Source organism: Plutella xylostella, chromosome 16, assembly GCF_932276165.1.
Source record: "Plutella xylostella chromosome 16, ilPluXylo3.1, whole genome shotgun sequence".
NCBI classification, from domain to species: domain Eukaryota; kingdom Metazoa; phylum Arthropoda; class Insecta; order Lepidoptera; family Plutellidae; genus Plutella; species Plutella xylostella.
Window position 1 is genome coordinate 1,759,816 of NC_063996.1, and position 22,895 is coordinate 1,782,710.

The window sequence follows — 22,895 nt, forward strand, 5'->3', positions numbered from 1 at the left end:
TATTTTAACAAAATATTTAGTAATGGTGACATGCACCAAAGTGTTAAATCTTAATTAAATGTTAAGTCTAGATTTAAGAAACGTCAGTTCACATAAATTTATGGTATACATAGAGATTTAACACTAAATTAATTGCAAGTGGCCGTAAATGATAAAACTTGTATGCGTGTAGGTCTAATCCGATGGGCCGAGTGAAAATAAAACCATTCTTTAATATTAAGTCGGTTGTTTGAATCTCTTTGAAGTTAAAAATACTGATATTTACTTAAGAATTACGATTAGGCTGCAAAAAATATAAAAAAATACATGAACTTTTAATTTTAATGGAATAATCTTTATTGCCTTTAGAACTAAAAATATGTCCGAAATTGTTAATGTTTTTTGCTCGGTATGTAAGATAAAAGAAAGAGAGAAAGGTTCTGAATCTAGGCAATACATATCTTTATAATTTGTACCTATGTATCATCCTAGAAGTAAAAAAATGAGACCTTCAATTTATTCACAAGACAATTATAACTAATGACTGCTATAATATTTTGAACACATAATTAAGTAAGTAACGGTTTCTATAAGTAGGTAGGGTCCTATTTTTATCAAAAACATCAGTAGGTATGTAGGCACTTGTTTAAAAACCATGCAATTAAAAAAAACGTAATGTAGACAAATTGCGTTAAGCTGCGTACAGACCGGCCAAACGAACACCAACGAACGGGTTTCGTTGACTTTCGTTGCTGCAATCTGCCCTGTATTATGTATGATAAAATATCCATCGTCGGGCGTTCGTTGGGCCGGTCTGTACGCAGCTTTACTTTTACTTTGTAAAATGTCAGAAGAATAAAGTGGCACAGAATTAGTGACGTTAATTCGTTATTCCCGTCGCGGCTCGTCCAACCCTTCTCACGATCCGTGACGCCGTGTCTCTGCGGCCAGCACTGAACAGATTCCAAATTCAAATGTAAAAAAGATAAGATTTTCTTTTCTAAATTTGAATTTTTAACAGCTTTTTGGTGTGAGCAATTAGAATTCTAAATTTGGTTTATCGTTAAGTTATTTTTAATAACTGTATTGTGCTGTCAAGTTTGATATAAGTAGGTATGATTGCGTCATCAAGTATGGTTGTTTCTAGGATATGTGATGATAAAGTTCGGTTGATATAGGTACCTATTTTATACGATGATTCATTTTTCCAATTATTATAATCTCACAATATTTAAAGAAACTAAACCCAACCATATTTCCTTTATTTTTATACATAGTAGGTATATTAAAAAAATATGTAGGTAACATGACTTTTTTTTGTTTCAGGTAATAAACTATGAACAATCCATGTACAAGTTTCTATAAGTGGTCTCGCGAGAACACAAAACTAATGCCGACGCGGATAACAAAACCAGCAACCGTATTCTACAGAGTGTTGCAAAAATGGTATAGACGCTTACAGTCGTCGAAATATAAGCGGCTCGTTTGTACAGCTACAACATGTATTGGGTGACAGCTGTTGTCAAATCTAATTCATAAAAAATCTAAGCAATAAGTAACTTTTGGTGCTTGAAAAGTTCTTTTTTAACTTGGCCTTTGAATAATAAGCCAGATTATGTGTCTTTTTATGTATTTCATTAAGTAAATCAAGAGTAAATAGCAAATTTGTGTAGCTGTCCAAACGGGCATATTATGTTTCGACGATTGTAGAAGTAAACGCCTCATTGTGACCTATTAAATTAAAATGGCATCTCAATTCATAGACAATGAGGTCGATATCAACCGGGGAATACCCGTAACAGGAGACGAGCAATTAGTCATTGTTTGCAAACAGGTCCTTCCTGGTACATTGTTAGTGGATCATTGGAGAGTTCCCGCCAGAGGCACTGGGGGCTCTTTCTGACTTAAAGACAACATAAACCTTTTAAAAAAACGGCGCTATTAGTTGGCCTTACACTTCACCTTAAGTGCCAATTTCTCCATAGTCGGTTATCTAACCAACAGGGATTGATTTATTAATTATACGTCATGTCCATATAAAATTCATGACAGATGTGTCAAAAGTCAACCACTACTCCCTGGTTACGCTCTAACCGACTATGGAGAAATTGACACTAAGTCAGATTCATCTTAGGCCCTGACTGACTAATATGCACCTAACATATTGGTATACAAGGAACATTGATACGTCACTCGAAGATAATCTAGGCACGCCCCAGATGCCGCTGCACGGGTTCGTTATCGACGTAAATAAACGTCACTATAACGCGATGCGCGTGTGAATCGTGTGATTGATCGTAAGCTCATAAACCAAGTTAATAGACGTCGATAAAGAGCACGTGTAGCGGCAGCCGGATCCCCAACCCCGAATAGACAGAACCAGTCAAAAATCGTCCGAGATCATAATAAAATTAAACAAATATTTAAACTCAAATTTTCCATTGAATAACAATAAATAAAATATAGCTGAATAATCATGATACTGCTTACACAGTAAGGGAATTTAGCCTAGCTGACTTTACACTACGGAAAGATTTAATAAAGACAGTGATCCGTGAAATTTGACCTTTTAGGCATTGTTTACTTGCTATAAAGATCAACTTAGTACTGAACCTAAAATAACAAAGTTGTTAAAATAAAATGGTTTTATTGGTAAAATTGTGTTTGGAAAATACATTAACTTAGTTCAATATTATTTCTAGGCATAGGTATTGGGATCTATCTGTCGTGAATAGGTTGATGTAATATACTTACCTACAGTGTTTGAATAAAATGAAAAACTGTGTGACCTACAGAGACTTATACGATCATAAAAACCAATCCCAACCTACAAAAGGATTTAGTAATTAAGTTATTTCATAAGTACGTACCTATTTTTAAGAACTTTTATAAGTTTAAAAATCGCTGTAGTCAAATCAGACATCATCATAATTATTAGCTAGACATAATAATAATACAATAATACTTGTATCGTAGTATTTTGGGTACTTTCATCGACTTACCCAACTTTTATTAAGACTACAAGTGCACTAAAGCCGTGTGAAGGCGCCTAATGCCCAACTTCAAAGCCTACTTAATCCTATCATAAGATGAAGACAGAGTAGTAGTAATACAGTGGAAGAGGTTCTACATAAATACAGTGGGGTCACTACCACCACCGAACGTTAGCAATTATTAATAGGATTGTTAATTGCTAATCCATCGGAGGTAATATGGTAGCACTATGTTTAAAAAAAAAACGATTTTGTTTTTCAAAAAGTGAAAGGACAATAATCTGTGGCAATGTTTTTATTTACTTGACGGTCGAATGGCGTAGTGGTTATAGTGGCCCTGATTGCTACGCCGAAGGTCCCGGGTTCGATTCCCGGCTGGGGCAGATATTGGTTTAAAGACAGATATTTGCACTCGGGTCTTGGGTGTTGATATTTATATTTAATTTGTATCTATCTATGTATTTGTGTAGATATATCAGCTTTCCAATACCCATAACATAGGCTCTGCCTAGCTTGGGGTCGGATGGCCGTGTGTGAGATCTCCCCACATATTATTTAATTTTTGGCGCGTGTTAGCTTTAATCCATTCGAAGGAGAGCAGTCATACAATCACACGCACTCACGCACTCACGCCTTGTACTAATGTACTCCCTTGCGGGGTAGGCAGAGATGCATTGCTGCACCCACTTTTCGCCAGAGTGTTATGTTAGTCCCAATGTAATAGGGGGCGGGCCTATTGCCATTTTACGGGCACATCCAAGACCCGAGAACAAATATCTGTGTTTAAACAAATATCTGCCCCAGCCGGGAATCGAACTCGGGACCATCGGCTCAGTAGTCAGGGTCACTAACCACTACGCCATTCGGTCGTCATACAATCAATACGGTTAGATAGAGTCGTATCGTGTTGTATTAAACGTACCGGAACATCGATTATTAGTAAGCTAGAGTGACCACATGTAGTATACAGGATGTTTCGAAGGCTGCATACGAAGCTGAAAGGGGGTGACTGAGAAAGTAATACTAAACAAATTTAGTTCTACGACATTTGTAAAAAATTGTTCCCCATAGTTAAACAGTCACATGACCTACAAAGTTTCTATGGAAAAGAAACAGTTTTATTGCGAATTTCCAATACAGTGTAAACTCTATGTAACGTCACTCGATTTAACGACAAATTCTCTAAAACGTCGAAATCAATTGGTTTTGGTTTCACACACACTCTCAATAACGACAACAATTGAGTAATAATCAGTAGGTACCTTTTTTAGTTAAAACTGCGCAGCTGTGTACGTTTTTTTGTCGCTTTATTATCCTAGCCTTCAATAAACTCGACTGTGGGCATTCCGCATACCGAATTTTCTAAGAAATTCGTTCTTTTGTTTAAAAATTGGGATTGCTTGCACGTGTAGACTGATCTTGCTTGACCATGACTAATAAATAGAGATCATGGATTGTCTAACGTTATCATATTCTTAGTTGCTCACAATCTTTCAAACTGTAAACATGGCTAAGTAAAACAAAATCAATGTGTATTGACGAAAAAGTTTTACTGATATACGCGCAAACGGGAGAGAAGATTAGTGAGAAGATCAATGTGATAATTTTTTAAAGAGAGAAGATCAATGTGATAATTTTTAATTTGTTGTTATTTCATGTATGTAATATATAATTATTATTTTATTTTTTGACTGTGACATTGAAACTTAATTAATTTTCGTATTAATATTCTATTTTATTTTGACATTAATTGTGACTATTTCTGAATCTAATTATTTAATTTAAAGTTTGGTATACTTATGTATCACTTTTACTGTTATATTTAATATTGACATGTAATGAATAATTATCAATAAACAAATCTAAATTTAAATCTAGTGATGTCGGCAAACGCTTTGGATTTAGTCGTTCTACCGTGTCCACAATATGGAAAACCAGACTCTCTATTTAACGGCAACTCTCTATAACGCCATAAAATGCACAGTCCCTTCAGTGTCGTCATATAGAGTTTACACTGTATTTGTAAAAAAAATATTCAGAAAGACTTAGTCACGCTCTTTTGGCTAAGGGCCTGTTTCAAAATGTCTGGATTGGCTACCTCTGGGATAAATATATATGATATAGATAATAATATATGCTGTCACTGTCTATGATGATGATGAAATCCTCTTATCCCTCATCAGGGACATAGGGCTCGAAGAAAGGATTTCCACTTCTCCCGATCCTGCGCGGCCGCTTCCAGGTCGTCCCAGCCGAGACCAGTTGATGCAGCCTCCTTTTCAACTGACCGCCTCCAGGTGGTACGGGGGCGACCCGGCCTTCTCTTCCCCTTCGCTTGCCATTTCAACCCTTGTTTGGACAGGTGATTGTCTGGTCTCCGCAGCACATGCCCAATCCAGCGCCATTTCCTGAGTAGGATCTCCTTGTCAATGGGTGTCTGGTCAGTCATATCCCACAGTCTTGCGTTAGATATGGTTCGTGGCCAGTAGATCCCCAGTATGCGCCTCAGACATTTGTTCACGAACACCTGAAGTCTACTGGTTACTTCATTCTTAACGAGCCATGTCTCGCACCCGTACAGGAGGACCGACTTGACATTGGAGTTAAAAACTCTGATCTTGGTACGCCGAGTGATGATGCGAGACGTCCAAACAGGCTTCAGTTGCGCATATGCAGCTCGGGCTTTGTTGATGCGTGCTTCTACATCCGCCTCCGCTCCGCCCAGTGGGTCCACGACGCTCCCCAGGTAGGTAAAACGCTGCACTTGTTCGACAACGTCGCCGTTCACATATATGGGGGCTGAATCGGAGGTATTTAGGCGCATATCTTTGGTCTTGCTACAGTTGATGCGCAGGCCTTCCTCAGCAGCAACGTTTGCGAGGTCATCGGTCTTGGACTGAAGATCGTCACGAGATGTCGCGAGTAAGCAGAGATCGTCGGCGAAGTCTATGTCTTCGAGGGTCTTATCCTGCAACCATTGTAGTCCCCTCTCTTCTTTACTACTCACTCTGCGCATCACGTCATCCAAGACTACAAGAAAGAGAAGCGGGGACAGCAAACAGCCCTGTTTGACTCCGGCAGTGACTGTTATCGGTTCTGTTATTTGGCCTTTGTGCATCACTCGGCAAGAGGAACCCTCATAAAGGCATTTGATTATTTGTATAACCTTGGCCGGTTTACCTCTTCGCCTAAGGATTCGCCAAATGCTAGACCATTTCACCCGATCGAAAGCTTTTTCGAAGTCTACGAACAGAGTATAGAGTTCTTTCCGCATTTCATTGCACTGCTCCAGAATCACTCGCAGTACGTTGATCTGGTCGGTGCAAGATCGCCCCGCTCTGAATCCACTCTGTTCGTCCCTCAGCGTGTAGTCAACTGCGCTTCTCATTCTGTCTAGCAGGACTTTGCTCAGAATCTTGGAGCACACCGGCAACAGGTTGATTCCTCGCCAGTTGGAGCATTGGGACAGGTCCCCTTTCTTCGGTAGCTTAATTATAATGCCCTCCTTCCAGCTGTCAGGTATTTGGCCCGTTTCCCAGACCGCTGTCATCAGGGGCAACAATACATCAGCTGTTACGTCCGCGTTTGCCTTTAATGCTTCCACTGGGATGCCATCATTTCCAGGAGCTTTACCACACTTTAGGCCATTGATGGCACGTGCAATTTCAGCCTTATCCGGAGGATCAACTTTGATGTCTAGAACATTACATTCTAGGTCGACATCGCTGTCAGCCTCTGCTGCGGCTTCATTGTCCAGAGTGTGGAAGACCTCGTTGAAGTGCTCATGCCATCTGCGCAATTGTTCTTCCAGCGTAGTGAGCACCTTTCCTGCTTTGTCTACTACTGGCCGCGTTGTCGGTGGTTTATTGCAAAGCTCTCTTCCGGCACGGTACAGCTCTCTGGTGTGTCCTGCGTGCGCCGCCAGTTCCGCTCTTCGGGCTATCGATGCAGCTCTCACTCGATTGTCCCTCTTAGCACTGCGCTTTATGTCGCTTTCACATACAAAATATTCGTAGGCAAGGATCTCTTTGATGTTCTGGTCGTTTTCCGCATTAAGTTTCTCTTTGATGGATTTTCGGTGTAATATTTTATTCCATGTTTCAGCGGATATCCATTCCTTCTTCTGCGGGTTACTGTGGCCTAAGAACATTTCGCAGCAATTGAGCAGTACACCTTTAACAGCGCTCCACTGTTCCTCCACTGAAGCTTCTTCAACCCTCTGCGTGTGGTACTGGTTGTGTAATTCCACACTAAATTCATGCTTCCTGTCAGGATTCTGGAGTTTGGAAACATCGAAACGCCGAGATAATGTGGTTGTCTTACTCTGCACCTTTGCTATCTTCAGGCGGATTTTTGCCACTATGAGATGGTGGTCACTGTTCACGTCTGCTCCTCTTCGGTTACGGACATCTAATAAAGAGTGTCGCCATTTCCTACTTATCATGACGTGATCTATTTGATTTTCAGTACGTCTATCAGGAGAGACCCAGGATACCTTATGGCAGTCTTTATGTGGAAATATCGATCCTCCAATCACCAAATCAAATTCACAGCAGAAGTCTACGAGCATGTTGCCATTTTCCGTTCGTGTTCCTAACGCATGCTTCCCTACCCACGACTCTATGTTGTGATTGTCGTCCCCAATCTGCGCGTTATAGTCGCCCATGCAAATCACAATATCGCCTTTCGGAATAGTTCGCAATGCTTGCGAGAGTTGATCATAGAACGCTTCCTTCTTGTCCAGTTTCGCTGCGTTAGTAGGCGCGTAACATTGTACTACTGTGATATTTCTCACTTTGGACTTGAAGCGTGCTGTGATTATTCTGTCCGACACCGGTTTCCAGCCAAGCAGACTGTTTCGGGCATTTCTGGTGAGCAGGATACCAACACCGTATTCGTGTTTCTCTTCCTGTCCCGAGTATAGCAGGGTATAATCTTCAATTTTTTGTTCCCCAAAGTCTTTCCATCTCGTTTCAGAAATGCCAAGTATCTCTAACTGGTAGTCCCGCATATATTTGACAACTTGGTGTCCTCTACTTTCTTCGCGCATCGTGCGAACATTCCAACATCCAATCAGAGTCCTTAATTTCATGCCAAAAGTCGTTTGTTGAAAATCGGTCCGTGTATTCCTTCTTTGAGTTTCAATAATTTTAAATTTCAGATATACAGGTAATTAGCCCATAGTATCCTAGACGGCTAGCAGGGCTGCTGCTTCAAAGCGTGCCGTCACACTCGGTTTGTTCTCGAAGTACCTTCTTCTATCGTCCTTTCTGGAGGCATTTAGACCTCCAAGGCCGCCGAGAGCCTCTTCCAGCCGAAGCCAGGTGTATGGTTATACCGCCACTGCTCTGTCGTCAGAGCCTCGTCTGTTGTCCAGCAGGGAGCACCACGGCGCGGTGCCTGCCACGCCGCCGCCATCCGGCGCGTGCAGGTGAGGTTGACAGTTGGGTCGGATAAGATTTTGTATTCCGTTCTCCCCTTACTCCCCAAGGAAGTCACTGTCTATAATTATGTTTTACATCCCACAGTTATCCATTATCCAGGCATTGTGAAACAGGCCGTTAGTATAACACTTTTACAGCATGATGTATACAGAGACCACTATAACCAGGTTACGCATGGAACATAACTTGGTTATAGTCTGTGCTCTACACTCCAGGGAAAATACAGTTGTTATACAGCGTGTTTGTTGGAAAGGGAGTTACAGGATGTATGGCTGACGTCTGTATACAGAGTGATGTTTTATCAGTGACGATCAAGAAAACAATTGTGTACTTGGCATACGAAGCAACTTTCAGGTGGACTTTCACCAAATATTAAAAAATAGCTACGTCTGTCAGTACAATGTAGTTAGTACAAAATATATTTTAAATTTGATTTAAATCCCTAAAATTTTTAATACATTTAGCGTTTGGTAAAGGTTCCCTTAATTATGGAACCAAGTTAAACCTATGTTTAAGTCATTCATACCTACCACCTGACTTGGTAAGGACTCTGGTAGTGCCTATAGTAAAAAGTAAAACCGGTGACGTATCAGACAAGTCAAATTACAGGCCTATTTCCCTAGCTACCATAGTAGCTAAAGTGCTTGATAGTGTGCTGAATTCGTATTTGAATAAGAGTATAAAACTGCACGATGCCCAGTTCGGATTCCGGGCTGGGTTATCTACAGAATCTGCTATTCTCAGTGTGAAGCACACTATCAGGTACTACACTGACAGACGGACACCAGTATACGGATGTTTTATGGACCTTTCAAAGGCTTTTGACCTTGTCTCATACGACATCCTATGGCGGAAGCTGGAGGAAGTGGGTCTGCCACCGGAGTTGATATCTCTCTTTAGGTACTGGTACCTCAATCAAGAGAATCGAGTCAGGTGGTTAGGTAAATTTTCAGAGCCGTGTAGGCCTGAGTGTGGGGTGAGACAGGGGGGGTTGAGCTCTCCCATACTTTTTAGTTTATATATAAACGCGCTGATAGAGGGGCTCAGCAGCATGCATATTGGCTGCTATATCGATGGTGTGTGTATGAACAACTTCAGCTACGCTGATGATATGGTGCTGCTGGCCCCCTCTGTCAGTGCACTCAACGAGCTGCTTGCAGTGTGTGAGTCCTACGCAAAATCTCATGGACTTAACTACAATACCAAAAAGACGGAATTTATGGTTTTTAAGTCAGGTACCAAGGTCCCAACTTTTGTTCCGCCCATCAGGCTCAACGGTGTTGCTCTTAGAAGAGCTCATCAGTTTAAATATCTTGGGCACGTGTTGACCGAGGACCTGAATGATGACGCGGACATGGAGAGGGAACGCAGAGCATTATCAGTCAGGGCGAATATGCTGGCCCGCAGATTTTCCCGATGTACACCTGCAGTCAAAATTGCGCTTTTTAAAGCATACTGCACTTCTTTGTACTCGGGAAGTTTGTGGGTAAGATATACCCAAAAGGCGTATAATGCTCTGCGTATCCAATTCAATAATGCATTTAGGGCACTGTTGCGGCTACCCCGCTTCTGCAGTGCCTCAGCAATGTTCGCCGAGGCACGCACAGACGGCTTCAATGCAATCTGGCGCAAGAAGTCGGCCTCTCTTTTGGGCAGAGTGCGGGGGAGCGGTAACAGTATCCTAAGTGCTATAGCAGAAAGAAATGACAGTCCACTTGTCTGGCAACTAGTCATAAGAACAAAATCTGTTTTAGTTATTAAGTAGTGTTAAGTAGATATTAGAATTTAAGTTTTGTAAATGTGTGTTTTTATATGGACAAATTGTCTGAAATAAATAAATTATTATTATTATTATTATTATAAAGCAGATATTTCTAAAAAAAAACAAAAAAAACTGCTGGTAATAAAAAAACGGTATGGAATAATTTGTGATTTGAAAGTTGGCACCATAATTTTCTCCAGTATGTCCACTATACATACGTTATTACTATGACCTACGTATTATATTTTTCTCATTTAGATTAAAGAGGCGGATTCAATAGCCCCTGCGGAAATTTTTGGTGGGTTATGTGCGACGCGGCCCGCTACGGGCTGGTCCCAGCTGCGATCCAGGGCATTTAATGCCAAGAAATAAAATAAAATCGCAAAAACCATAGACTTTTTCGAAAGTTCATGAAAAATATTCTAGTATTCAATTATAACCTGGAACACACCAAAGTTTTTTTCTTTTTTATTTATATCGCGTTTGAAATTGACAATGGATAACAGAATCCCTTGTTTTCCAATCCAGTGTTTTGAATTCAGATGTTTCCATAATACCGCGCAAGAACGCTGCTCAGATAATTTCATCTATGTAAATACGATTGCTATTCAAATGAGTCGAATTTATTTCTATTTTCCTACCGAATTACAGACATTACGGGGAAATGAAACACACACACACACACACATTTGGAAAACTGTCGTAATACCTAATTGATTCATCGTTAGTGCAACCTAGTGATTTTACTACAAATTATGTTGCAGTAAATAATGTTATATTCACCCTAGTTGCTGCATTATCAATCGAAAATGTAATGTTCTTTTTTTTTGTCGCTCTATGCAAAAGTTATAATTATAATCTATAAACAGTGCTTAACAACGTTAGCTTTACAACAAGTTTAAATTTGCAACAAGTTTAATATTTTTATCAATCCACAAGCAGCGTCGCTTGCCTGTCAAACATCTGTCAGATCCATACAAAGTACAGTGCCACAAACTTATCTGTTCCGGTGAGAGCGAACTAAATTGATCCATATCTCATTATTTAGTAATGATTTATATATTGATATAGATTAGATGGGTTTATTGAAACCACAAGTGCGAATTACCACTACTGGCAAACTTAAAATCTTATAGAATGAAGAAATATTACACATTTACGTTAGCTGTCACCGGAACAGATAAGTTTGTGGCACTGTAAGTAATGAGATATGGATCATAATTGACATAATTGACAAGCGAGCGACGATACTTTAAGGATTGTTGCTGATGCTAATGTTCGGTGGTGCTAAACCCACTGTACACGAGAGACTAGCGTAGTTGCATACTTTATAACTAAAGTGCCGGTTACACGGTGCTCATTTGCAAGTCAACTGCAATCCTGTGTTACATAATTCACATCTGCAATGTATGCGCTCGTTCTACGTGAAAATCTGTCCGAGTAATTTGGATGCGTTGATGTAAAAGTTCGCCGTTTCGTGTTTGCTGAAATATAATTATTTTTGACAGTCTACCAATAATTAAAACATTAAGCTCCAAGTTCTCCATAGTCGGTTACATCGTTACCAGGACAATGTTGATCAATTATACGTCATCTCCATAATATTAAATTCTTGACAGATGTGTCCAAAGTCAAGCCATAATCCCTGGTTATGTTCTCTAACCCACTATGGCGAAATTGTTGTTGGCACTATCACCGGGTGCAATTTTCTTAAGAGTTTTGTCTGTTATCATGCTCAGTAATATAAAGGTGATATCATGAAGACACAAGTCCGTGGGTATCGGATCTTATAGACAAATATTTATCAAATTTGGCCCTGGACTAACGCATGGGCAACTTTTTTGGACCGGTATACCTGCGAGATTAGACGGTCGAATGGCGTAGTGGTTAGTGGCCCTGACTGCTATGCCGAAGGTCCCGGGTTCGATTCCCGGCTGGGGCAGATATTTGTTTAAAGACAGATATTTGTACTCGGGTCTTGGGTGTTGATATTTATATTTAATATCTATCTATCTATGTATTTGTGTAGATATATCAGCTGTCCGATACCCATAACACAGGCTCTGCCTAGCTTGGGGTCGGATGGCCGTGTGTGAGATGTCCCCACATATTATTATTATTATTGAATTTCTGATTTTATTCAGCTCGGTTGTTAGACGGTATTAATAATACACACGGGCCTAAGCCAAGTGCGCATCATGTTGGGAAGTTGTTGATGGTAAAGATGGATTGTTATGTTGGGTTGGGTCATTTTGTAAGAATTTCCGGACTATTCTGCATGTGTTTAATATGGCTGCTTTTTGTAATGTAATGTAGGTGTATGCGGGTAGTTGCAAAGATCTCAGAGATTGATGTAGCTGTTTTGGTATGACCCCTGTAGTTGATAATACAATCGGTATTATCGACGCCGATTCTAAGCGCCACATTCTAGTCACTTCATCCCTGAGATCCGTGTATTTTGCGAGTTTTTCTGAAATTGTGCTCTGTAGGTTGTGTGTATTTGGTATTGCTATATCTATGATCTGGGCAGTTTTTAGTTGTTTGTGTATAATTGTGATGTCGGGTCTATTGAAGTGAGTAGTGCGGTCTGTCAAGATTGCCCTATCGAAATACAGCTTGTGAGTGTTATTTTCGAGGACAACTTCTGGAGCATATTTGTAGTATGGTACAGGTGGTTGTGGTAGAAGACTGTATTTGATTGCTAATTTTTGGTGGATTATATTCGCAACTTGATCGTGGCGATGTTTGTAATCAGTTTGTACTATGGATTTGCATGCGCCTGTTATATGTTGAATGGTTTCGGGTGCAGAGTTACATTTACGGCATTTATCGTTCTGTGAGCCTGGTAATTTCATTATGTGCTTTTGATAATTCTTCGTTTCTATAACTTGATCCTGTATAGCTACCATGAACCCTTCGGTCTCCGGGAAGAGTTCCCCGCGACGGAGCCACTCGTGCGACGCTAGCTTGTCGACGTTGGGTTGGCTCAAGTCGTGGGGATGTCGTCCGTGCAGAGACTTTTGTGTCCACTCACTTATTTTCACTGCTTCTTCTGTCTGTTTTTCATTCGTTTGGGGGTTGTGGTCTTGTAGGTTTAGCGGAGTGAGTTTGTTATCTGTGTGTACTATTGCATTATGGATCTCAGATGTTTTAGCTTTTTCATGAAAGTAGTGTCTAAGCGTTTGAATTTGTTTATTATGGAGGTTTAAAATATCTATTAATCCTCGGCCCCCTTCACCACGGGGTAGGGTTTGGCGTTGAACGCATGCTCTTGGATGATGCTTCCTAGATTTGGTCATAGATGTATTAATGATCCGCTGGAGGTTTTTTAATTCAGTTTTGGACCAGTTTATGATACCGAAGGAGTACGTCAAGATAGGTATTGCATAGGTGTTGATGGCTTTGATGGTATTTGTGGCATTGAGTTGGGTTTTTAAAATTGAGTTTAATATGTGTTTGAATTGTGTGATGAGTCTTGTTTTTGTTTCCTTAGTCTGTATTTGCTTACTTTGGTTGTATCCTAAATATTTATAGCTCTCTCCTTCTTTCAGATGTTCAACATGGTTACCATCTATTGTTTCATATTCGTGCTCAAAAGTCTTACCTGCTTTAACTGAGTTAGTTCTGCATTTATCTATTCCAAAGTCCATTTTTATATCCTTTGACAGCCTATCCGTGGTTTTCGCTAGTAAATTGAGGTCGGTTTGGGTGTTTGCATAAAGTTTTATATCATCCATGTAGAGAAGGTGGTTTAGTTTGAAGTCAGAGTTGTCAGATTTTTGGATTCTAAAACCAGTGTTTGTGTTATTTAGCGTATTCGACAGTGGATTTAATGCTAAGCAAAACCATAGAGGACTTAGTGCGTCGCCTTGAAAAATGCCTCTTTGTATTTTAATTGTATCTGTTTCTTTGTCACTAAGTTTGAGCTTTGTTGACCATTGGTTCATAATGAAATTTAGAAATGTTATTATATGCGGATGAATTTTATACAATGTTAATACCTTTAGTAACCAACTGTGAGGGACGGAATCATACGCTTTTTTGTAATCTATATACATTGTGAACAGATCCTTTTTATTTTTTTGAACTAGTTTTAAAATTACTGCATCTATTGTGAGTTGTTCCTTGCATCCGTGACTGTATTTCCTGCATCCCTTTTGTTGTTCAGCTAGTATGTTATGGTTTTCAGAGTGTAAGTATATGATCCGTGTGAGACAAGATGTAAGTATTTTATAAATGGTTTGCAGACATGTTATTGGCCTATATTTTGCGGGGTTTTTCATATCTTCTGTATCTTTAGGTAACATATATGTTATTCCTTGGGTGATGTATTCTGGTAACAATAGCGGGTTCTTAATAAAATCGTTGATAAAATTAAATAGGAACGGGTGACTGTGCGTAAACTTTTTATACCAGTAGTTATGGATATGGTCAGATCCAGGGGCTTTCCAATTATGTAAACATTTTAATACATCTTGAAATATTTCTATAGATATATTTTCAAATTCCATCTGTGGGATTTCTGAAATTTTAATTTCTTCTTCCTTTATCCACTCAGCATCCTTGTTGTGCTCAACTGAGTTCTCCCATATTTTTGACCAAAAATTGTGTAATTCGTGTGTTGGAGGCATGTCTGGGTTAGAATTTGTGTTATTTGTGTTATTGTTTGTGGTAGAGTTTTGAAGATTGCGATAAAATTGTTTCTGATTATTTGTGAATTGAATGTTTTGTGTTTTACGTAGTGTGCATGAATTGTATCTTTTGAGACGGTTGGAAGCGACTGTTAATTTTTGTTTCAGTGTATCAAGGAAGTGTGCTAATTGTGTGTTCGGGTCTTCATGTACTGAGTGTGTTTGGTATTGCTTTAGTATTTCTTCTACTTTCAATACTAGTTTTCTGTTCCTATTTCCAGCAATATAATGTGTTAGTCTACTTATCTTAGCTCTTAAATCAGAAATTTTACGTTCAAGCCTAATTTGCCATTTGGGTTACCTTTTGCTGTTTTGAGTGTTTGATGAATCAAGGGATAGTGTTAGTTTACTACCATTAAGTTTAGCAGCTGTCCAGGCAGCACTATATAAAACAGCCTGAAATAAATTATATTGTGTATTTTGTTTAATGTTTTTGGGTAGGATTTGTTTGTCAATGTATTCTATTATTTTAGCTAGTTTTTTTGAAGGTTTTTGTCGTGGTATGTATGGTCGCTCTGTTGGGTCTGTGTTAAGAAAATAGATTATAGCTGATTGAAATGTTTCTTCAATTTCTCGATTAATTTCTGGAATAATATCTGGGGCAGATGGTGAGTTCGAGTTCGTTAAGCAGTCATGTTGGATGTCGTTAAGAAAATTTGTTTCATTTGTTTCTTCTGTTGTATTATGTGCGGTTGTGCTATTTATGGTAGAGAGTAATTCATCGTCAACTTCTTGTCTTATTTGATCAATCCTTTCTTGCGTGACGAGTTGGTTATTTATAATTACTCTTCTTTGGTCAGCTATTCTTTGCTCAGATAAATGATTTAGTTGTGGGAACCTATTAATGAAAGCTTGATGCAGTTGTGGCCGGTAGGCAGTTGAGTTAGTTTCGAGGTCGGTCATCCTGAAATATTCTCGGATGATAAATTCATTATATTCGGGAGTCCATCGTATACGTTGAGTTTGAGTTGGAGTTTGAGTGTTTGTCGGTTGAGAAGTATGTAATTGTGTACTAGCGTGATGTGGTGCTGCTTGTGTGGGAATGTTTCCTAGTTCTGTAGCGACCTCATTTCTAATTTGTTCTATGGTTTCTGCAGGAAGGAGTATGTTTCTTATAATAGCACGCCGTTGGTCACCTACTCTTTGCCTTGATACTTGCATGTTAGGGAATTTTTCAAGGAATTTTGTGTGAAGGGGTGGCAGATATACGCTCAGGTCCGTTTCTACAAAGGTTAGTTGGAAATAAGTGCGCAGAATGAATTCGTTCATTTCAGTGGTCCATTTTCTACGCTTAGATGGTTTGCCAGTGGTGGGCTCAGATTCACAGACTGGGGTAGTCTCCTGGGCAACATCCACTGGCAATATGCTAAAAGATGAAGATGTAGAGAGTGAAGGGGAAGCCCGGTATGATGGGTCCGAAGATGTCGACGAGAGTGTGTATGGCTCTAATTCCGGGTCAAATTGTTCGGCTGTAACATATTGTTCGGCGGGAGCCCGCCTGCTCAGCTCCGCGTCGCCAATGGTTCGCATGCTGTCACATCCAGCACTGGCTCCAGATGCACCCCGGCGACCCCCGGGAATTAATAATAATAATAATAATAATAATAAAAACGTTTATTCCGTGCCATCGCACACACACAGAAAAAAAAAAAGAAAACATAGTGAAAAACAGTAATAAATGAACACAAAGACCTTATGACTAAACAAAAGAAATAAATGAGAGGATATGTGTGCGTTGTCTGGCACCGAAACGGACGGCGGCTCAGCTAAGGCGGTAGAAGATAATATATTAGTATATTACCTACTACCGCGCTGATTTTCAGCCGCTTCCCTTTATGATGCCACTGACTATAAATAAAAACTAAAAACTAAAAACTAAAACTATGGCAAGTGCACGGCCGGCAGCTGTGAACCAAGGTCACCCGGGGTACTTCACACGCATAAGCGGTTCGTGTTTTCAGCGGCCCCGAGTGCCTCACGCGGCTGTAAAAGGCTTTCAGTGCCTACGCTGCCGCCGTGCTGCGCCCACACTGTGCCATAAACTGTAAATAAATATATGATTGTGATTTAAAACGTAATTAGAAATATCATGTAGTGAATCTGTAGGCGAGTGGTATATTTTTGTGTAATGAATAATTCAATTTTACGATGGATATTGGGAATGAAGTCATAGACTAAAGGTATGTAATTACTAAATAAATTCGTTACTTACATACATGGCATTGTGGTTTTACTTTGTTACCTTGATTTTATGTTTCTTTCAGAAGGTATTCATATTGAAGGTAGCTGTGAACATTAGCTGTGTTGCAAAAAATGGGATGATTTTGGAGATAAGAAAATATGTACAATAATGGAAGATTATATTATGCCGCGGGAGTCCATTTGTGTGTTGCGAAGAAAACTAGTGTAAGTACCTATTATTTATTTATTTATTTACTATACCCGTAGATGGGTCGACTGTTGTTTTGTTAGCAGAATTGTTTTTAACTTAGACTTAAACGATTTTACGGTTTTCAGGTCGCGCAATCCAGGATCCAATTTATTCCAACAGTGTGTGGAGTTAAAAGAGAAGCTTCCCGCAAACGATGCTGATTTATGCTGAGGGGTTAGAAGCAGGTAGGAGGATGCCCTGGTTCGGTGAGAGTTGAGGTCACGTGACCACCGTAGTTTATTAAACAGATATTCGGGCAGCCGTTTCTGTATAATTCCAAATAGAAGGCAGGCAAAGTGAAGGTGCCGACGGCTTGCCAATTTCAATAACTTTGATCTTATGAGGTACGGAGTAACGTGACTACGAGCAGGGATGGTGTAGCAGTATCGGGCACAAGCGTTTTGCACTCGCTGTAAAAGACGCTGTGTTTTACCATAGATGCAAGGACCGTATACTGTGTCAGCATAATTTAATTTAGATAAAACTAAACTTTCACATAACTGCTCACGAATCTCAGTTTTTATGTAGGGTCTTATACGATAAAGAATTTTTAATCTATAAAAGCAGTTTGACACTAAATTTAAAACATGTTTCTCGAAGCGCAGGTTAGAGTCAAAGTAAATGCCGAGGTTTTTAGCTTCACTTACCATTTGGATTGACTCGCCAGCTACCTTTATATCGGGGTTATTGGCTTTTATTTTTGAAACTTGTTGTTTTGATCCTATTATAAGAAACTGTGATTTGGTGGGATTCAGTAAGAGCGAATTACTTTTAGACCATGCTACTATTTGGTTTAAATCCTCATTTATTAATGTTACTTTATCTGCAGTGCCATCTGGGACACATGATAGGTATATCTGTAGGTCGTCTGCATAGATATGATATTTACAGTTTTTTATGCAGTCTACTATATCACAGGCGTACAGAATAAATAGAATAGGTCCAAGTATAGACCCTTGTGGGACTCCTCTGGTCACTTGACTAGCTGAGGAAATTTTCGTTTCGCCATTAATATTGGTAAGTTTTACAATTTGTGATCGTTGGCTGAGATAGCTATAGAACCACCTTACTGTATCGGCTTCAAATCCATAGTAGGTCAGTTTGGCCAGTAGGCGAGGGACGCTAATAGTATCGAAGGCACGCGAGAAGTCTAATAGCGTTAAAATAGTGCCCTGACCTTTATCTTGCGAACAGAGTATATCATCGACTACATCGAGGAGAGCCGTTGTTGTACTGCGAAACTTCCTAAACCCGGACTGGACAGTAGGGAGAATGTTATTGCATTCAATATATTGGCTCATCTGATCGCATACAACTTTTTCTAATATTTTAGACAGGCAAGCTAGTATACTTATCGGCCTTAATTCATTAACAGTAGAGGGACACGATGTCTTAGGTATAGGTTTTATGATGGCAGTTTTCCATAGTTGCGGGAATGTATAGTTCATTAGTGAGTAATTTATAATATACGTTATGACGTCCAGCGTTCGCGGAAGAGTGAGGCAAAGCATTTTAAGAGATATACGATCGATGCCTTGTGCGTTAGATTTTAATATATTAATGAATTTTTGTACTGTTTTGCTATCTACAGGTTTAATTTGGAATTTGGAATCACCAAATCTGTTACTTTCAAAATATGCTAAGTCAGCAAAATTTAGTTCCTCCTTCGAAGGCAAATTTAAAAAGTGTGTATTTATGGCGTCCGGATCATTAAATTGTGGTGGTAGGTCAGTCGACTTATGACTTCGCAGTACTGTTTTTTTTAAATTTTTCCACAGTGTCGCCGAGTTTTTACTATTATTATTAATGTAAAACTCATAGTAGGCGCGTTTTTCCTTGTCTAATGTAGAAATAACCAATTTTTTTAAGTCAAGGTAGTAATTTTTATTAACTTCAGACCTAGTTAATTTATATTTTTTGAAGGCTTCGTTTCGCAAATACATCATATATTTTATATTCTCGGTGATCCACGGGTATCCGGGATCCCTGATACATATATTTTTTTCTGGCGCATGAAGATCAAATAATTGTAGAATCAAGTTATTGAAAGCGTCCACCATACTATTTATGTCATCACATTGCATTATACTTTCCCAATCTAAGTTATTTAGGTCATTGTTGAAGTAGTTCCAAAGTATATCGCTTAGCGGTCGAATGGTCATAAATTTAGGAGTGAACTTTGGTTTCTTTATGTTTAACGTTGCTGTGATAAATGCATGTCTACCTAGTGCCGGTATATAATCTACGTTAGTGTGGCCAATTGTACTATCTGTGCAAACGACATCTATCAGCGTCTCACAGTGGTCGTTGGCAAAGTGAGTAGGTTGCTGAACTGTTTGAGTTAACCCAACGCTATGTAAGAAGTCCTTAAATAAAGCCGTTTTGTTATTGTTGGTCAATAAGTCTATATTAAAGTCCCCCATGAGTAACAGCTGGTCATATCCTGAGAATGACGTGACCGAGTCCGTCAACGCATCAAAGAACGTGTTAATGTCCAACCATTCTGGCCTGTATGCTGTACCGATAAGTAATTTGATGGAGTTGACAGTGCAGCTGAGCCACATCTGCTCCACGGTAGGCGATACGGGGTGCTTCCGGATACGCGTGTTAATACCATTTTTTATGTAGAAGCCTATGCCGCCGCCGCGGCCCCGCAGGGCGGGCGGGCGCGGCACGTGGCGCAGCTTGTACCCTGGCACCACCGGGGCACGCTCGTCCATATTCTGTTTAAGCCACGTCTCATTAATTCCGACTATGTCCGCTCCGTAACGTTGCATAGTTGTTATAAATTCGTCATGTCCAGTAGATAAGGATCCCGCGTTAAAAATTCCAACGGTAAATAATTTTTGTTTCTTCATTTTTCTACATATTTATTTAAAAGAATTTTTAATGATGTATGAATGCTTAGTACAATTATAGTGTAGTACTTGAGTGTATTAATCTTAGTGTATAGGTATAAGTAGGTGTGTGTAGTAGGGTATGTGTATATAGTAGTGTAGATAAATAAAACTGAGCGTATACAAGTGGGTATCAGAAGAGATGCCGCTATCAAACCACAGCCGGCAACCGAGCGGGTCGGTTCCAGACAACAACGTGCATTAAACATGTACTTATAACTATCATTATAAGATAACAGGTGGCGACCGCAACTGAAAGCCGATTCACAACAGAAATAAGAGCAAAGTAATATTAACTTGAACAAGACAACATGACTCTTATAGTTAGGACATGAGGCTTCAATATTGTGTAAATTATAACACGAAAAATTTAGCAATATAGTGCTCGACAGTAGACACATTAGAATAGCATATAATGTACAGATAATGCAACAATATGACACTTTGTATGCATAGGTATAGGTAGCAAGGCTTATAGTATTATCGTCAGGTTTACATTGGTGAGGTTGTCGTCGCGGCACTTGGTGCAATACCAAACACACGAGTAATGTCATTAGAGGTGCGTATCCACTGTCGTGGAGTGTCCTGGGCCTGTCGCGCGTAAATACGACCTTTTTTGGTCCATAGAAATCTCCACGACTGCCTGCGCCCGATTTCCCGAACCTGATAGAATAACTGGCGGTTGATTTTGGTCAGTCGTTCATTAACAAAGAAGGGGCGCGGCGCAGAGGACTGGCCGAGGTCGGCCGAAGTGGCTCCGCGGCGGACGCGCGCGGCGGTAATCAGGTCGTCCTTGAGCGCGCGGCGCGATAGCCGCACCACGAGCGGCCGCGGCCGGCCCGCCCCCGCGCCCGCGCCCTTCCCGTCCTCGCCCGGCGCCCGGCTCCATCCCTTCCTTGCACCGACCCTCTCCGCACTCACCACGTCTGACTCATTCAAATTGAGCCCCAGTTTGGCAGCCACAGACAGGATCAGGTGCGTAGGGTTTTCCCCGTTCTCTTCATTGAGATTAGTGATCTCAACATCATTTTCCAGTAGCTCCTGATCTTTCTCATTCAGTTCTACTCGTAAGTCCGCTATGATAGATTCGAGACGCGACCCCGTTCCGTCAGTGAGCCGCTGCTCCAGCAGGTCCACACGAGAGTCCAGAGCGTTCAGACGATTATTTGTCTCAGTGAAAGAGTTCTTAAGCTCTTTCACTTCAGTGCGGAACATCTGAATCTCCTCTCGAGCGGCAGTTAGTTCCTGACGAAATAGCCTTATCTCCAGTCCAAGCTCCACCTTAAATTCTTCGGTGGTGTCGTTTGCCGTGGAATTGAGCCGGTCCTCAGCCACGACCAGCTCGGGCAGCCCGGGGCTACTCACTCCTGTTTCTGAGACGGGGGCGACGGCAATGGTCTCCTCGACTACCTGGGCGCATGCAGGGCAAAGCCAAGTAGCAGGCCTAGCTTCCATATCACCCTTCAAACAGTACGGGTGATATATAATTGCACATTTGGCACATTTAGCGCACTTTGCTATATCGCCCCGCGGGACAATTTTTTTGCAGCCTCCGCATTTCGTCATTGTACGTACCTACAGAATAACTAGATGCGCGCACGGCAGACAGTTAGTTAGCTAGTACGAGCGTATCACGCAAGATGGCACCGCAGAATACTTATACAGAGCGTCACCAGATGGCACTGCAAAGGGTTTTTATGTGAGAATGTATGTATAATTTTGCACTGGTAGGGTAAACTCACTATAATTAGCAAATGTAATACCCGCAAATTGTATCTAATGGTAGATTCACTGAGCACTTTCAGGTCGATTTCTCACGTTAATACACCACTTTGCACAGAGATAACAATTAATGTATGTTATTATCACTTATTTTACTGTTTATTAAACTTTTTACTATTGAACTACTTGTTTTTATATATTTAATAGCACGAAGTTAATGATGTGCACCTTGTGTACAACATGTCAGTGACGTCTTATTATTATTAGGTATTTATTTGTTAAGCAGACTCCTTAGCATGAATTTTCATCGTGAACGTGACGTAAAATTACTCGATGAATTTTGTAGGGAATTTTTTGTTCTGCTACCGACTGCTTGGAGCGCAGTTCATATTTTCATACAAAATTACTCGATAAACTCTACTTCACGTTCACGATGAAAATTCATGCTAAGGGGTCTGAAGTAAAGCTTGCCCGAAACAGCTACTAAAATATTATATCTTACCTCTTGCATTTAAGCTTTTATAAAATGCTTCTTTGTAAATTATGCAACAAAGATTAACGACGTCGAAGTTAATAAGCTGATCTTATCAAGCTATCTAATTATTATTCATTCAGATAAAAGATCTAATTTCCACTTCTAAATTAAATTAGTTATGCATGGAATTTCTATATCTCACATTTTTCATTATAAAGATACCCTTAGCAAAGTTATGAAATCCCGAAAATTACTTCAAAATTTTGCGTAAGGGTGCTTTTCCACCAAATAATTATGTGGTATGATGGGATGATGTGAAAAAAAACAGTTCTCAGCATTGCTATGCTATAATTTACACTCACGAGCAATGAAAAAGTTCCAGTTACTAGGAAAAACTATGGCGCTGTTTTGTAGCGAATCGAATGTTGAACCGAATATGACGCTTTTTTTTATATCGAGGTTATGACAAATTGCCATGCAATAAGTCTTGCAATTTTCAAT

General features: G+C 40.0%; 1 protein-coding gene and 2 long non-coding RNA genes across 3 annotated transcripts in view; all 3 read left to right on the plus strand.

Annotated features, from left to right (window-relative positions):
* The window catches only part of LOC119693849, a 41,744-nt gene extending 40,312 nt beyond the window's left edge, over nt 1-1,432 (plus strand). The window contains exon 2 of the long non-coding RNA XR_005254675.2: nt 1,306-1,432. This is a non-coding gene — a long non-coding RNA (uncharacterized LOC119693849). The remainder of the gene's footprint in view (nt 1-1,305) is intronic.
* The window catches only part of LOC119693848 (calcium/calmodulin-dependent protein kinase kinase 1), a 181,936-nt gene that overhangs the window by 100,140 nt on the left and 58,901 nt on the right, over nt 1-22,895 (plus strand). The window lies entirely within an intron of this gene.
* On the plus strand, nt 16,669-19,901 carry LOC105387676. The gene is made up of 3 exons (XR_005254531.2): nt 16,669-17,049; nt 17,134-17,275; nt 17,387-19,901. It is a non-coding gene; the product is annotated as an uncharacterized LOC105387676 (long non-coding RNA).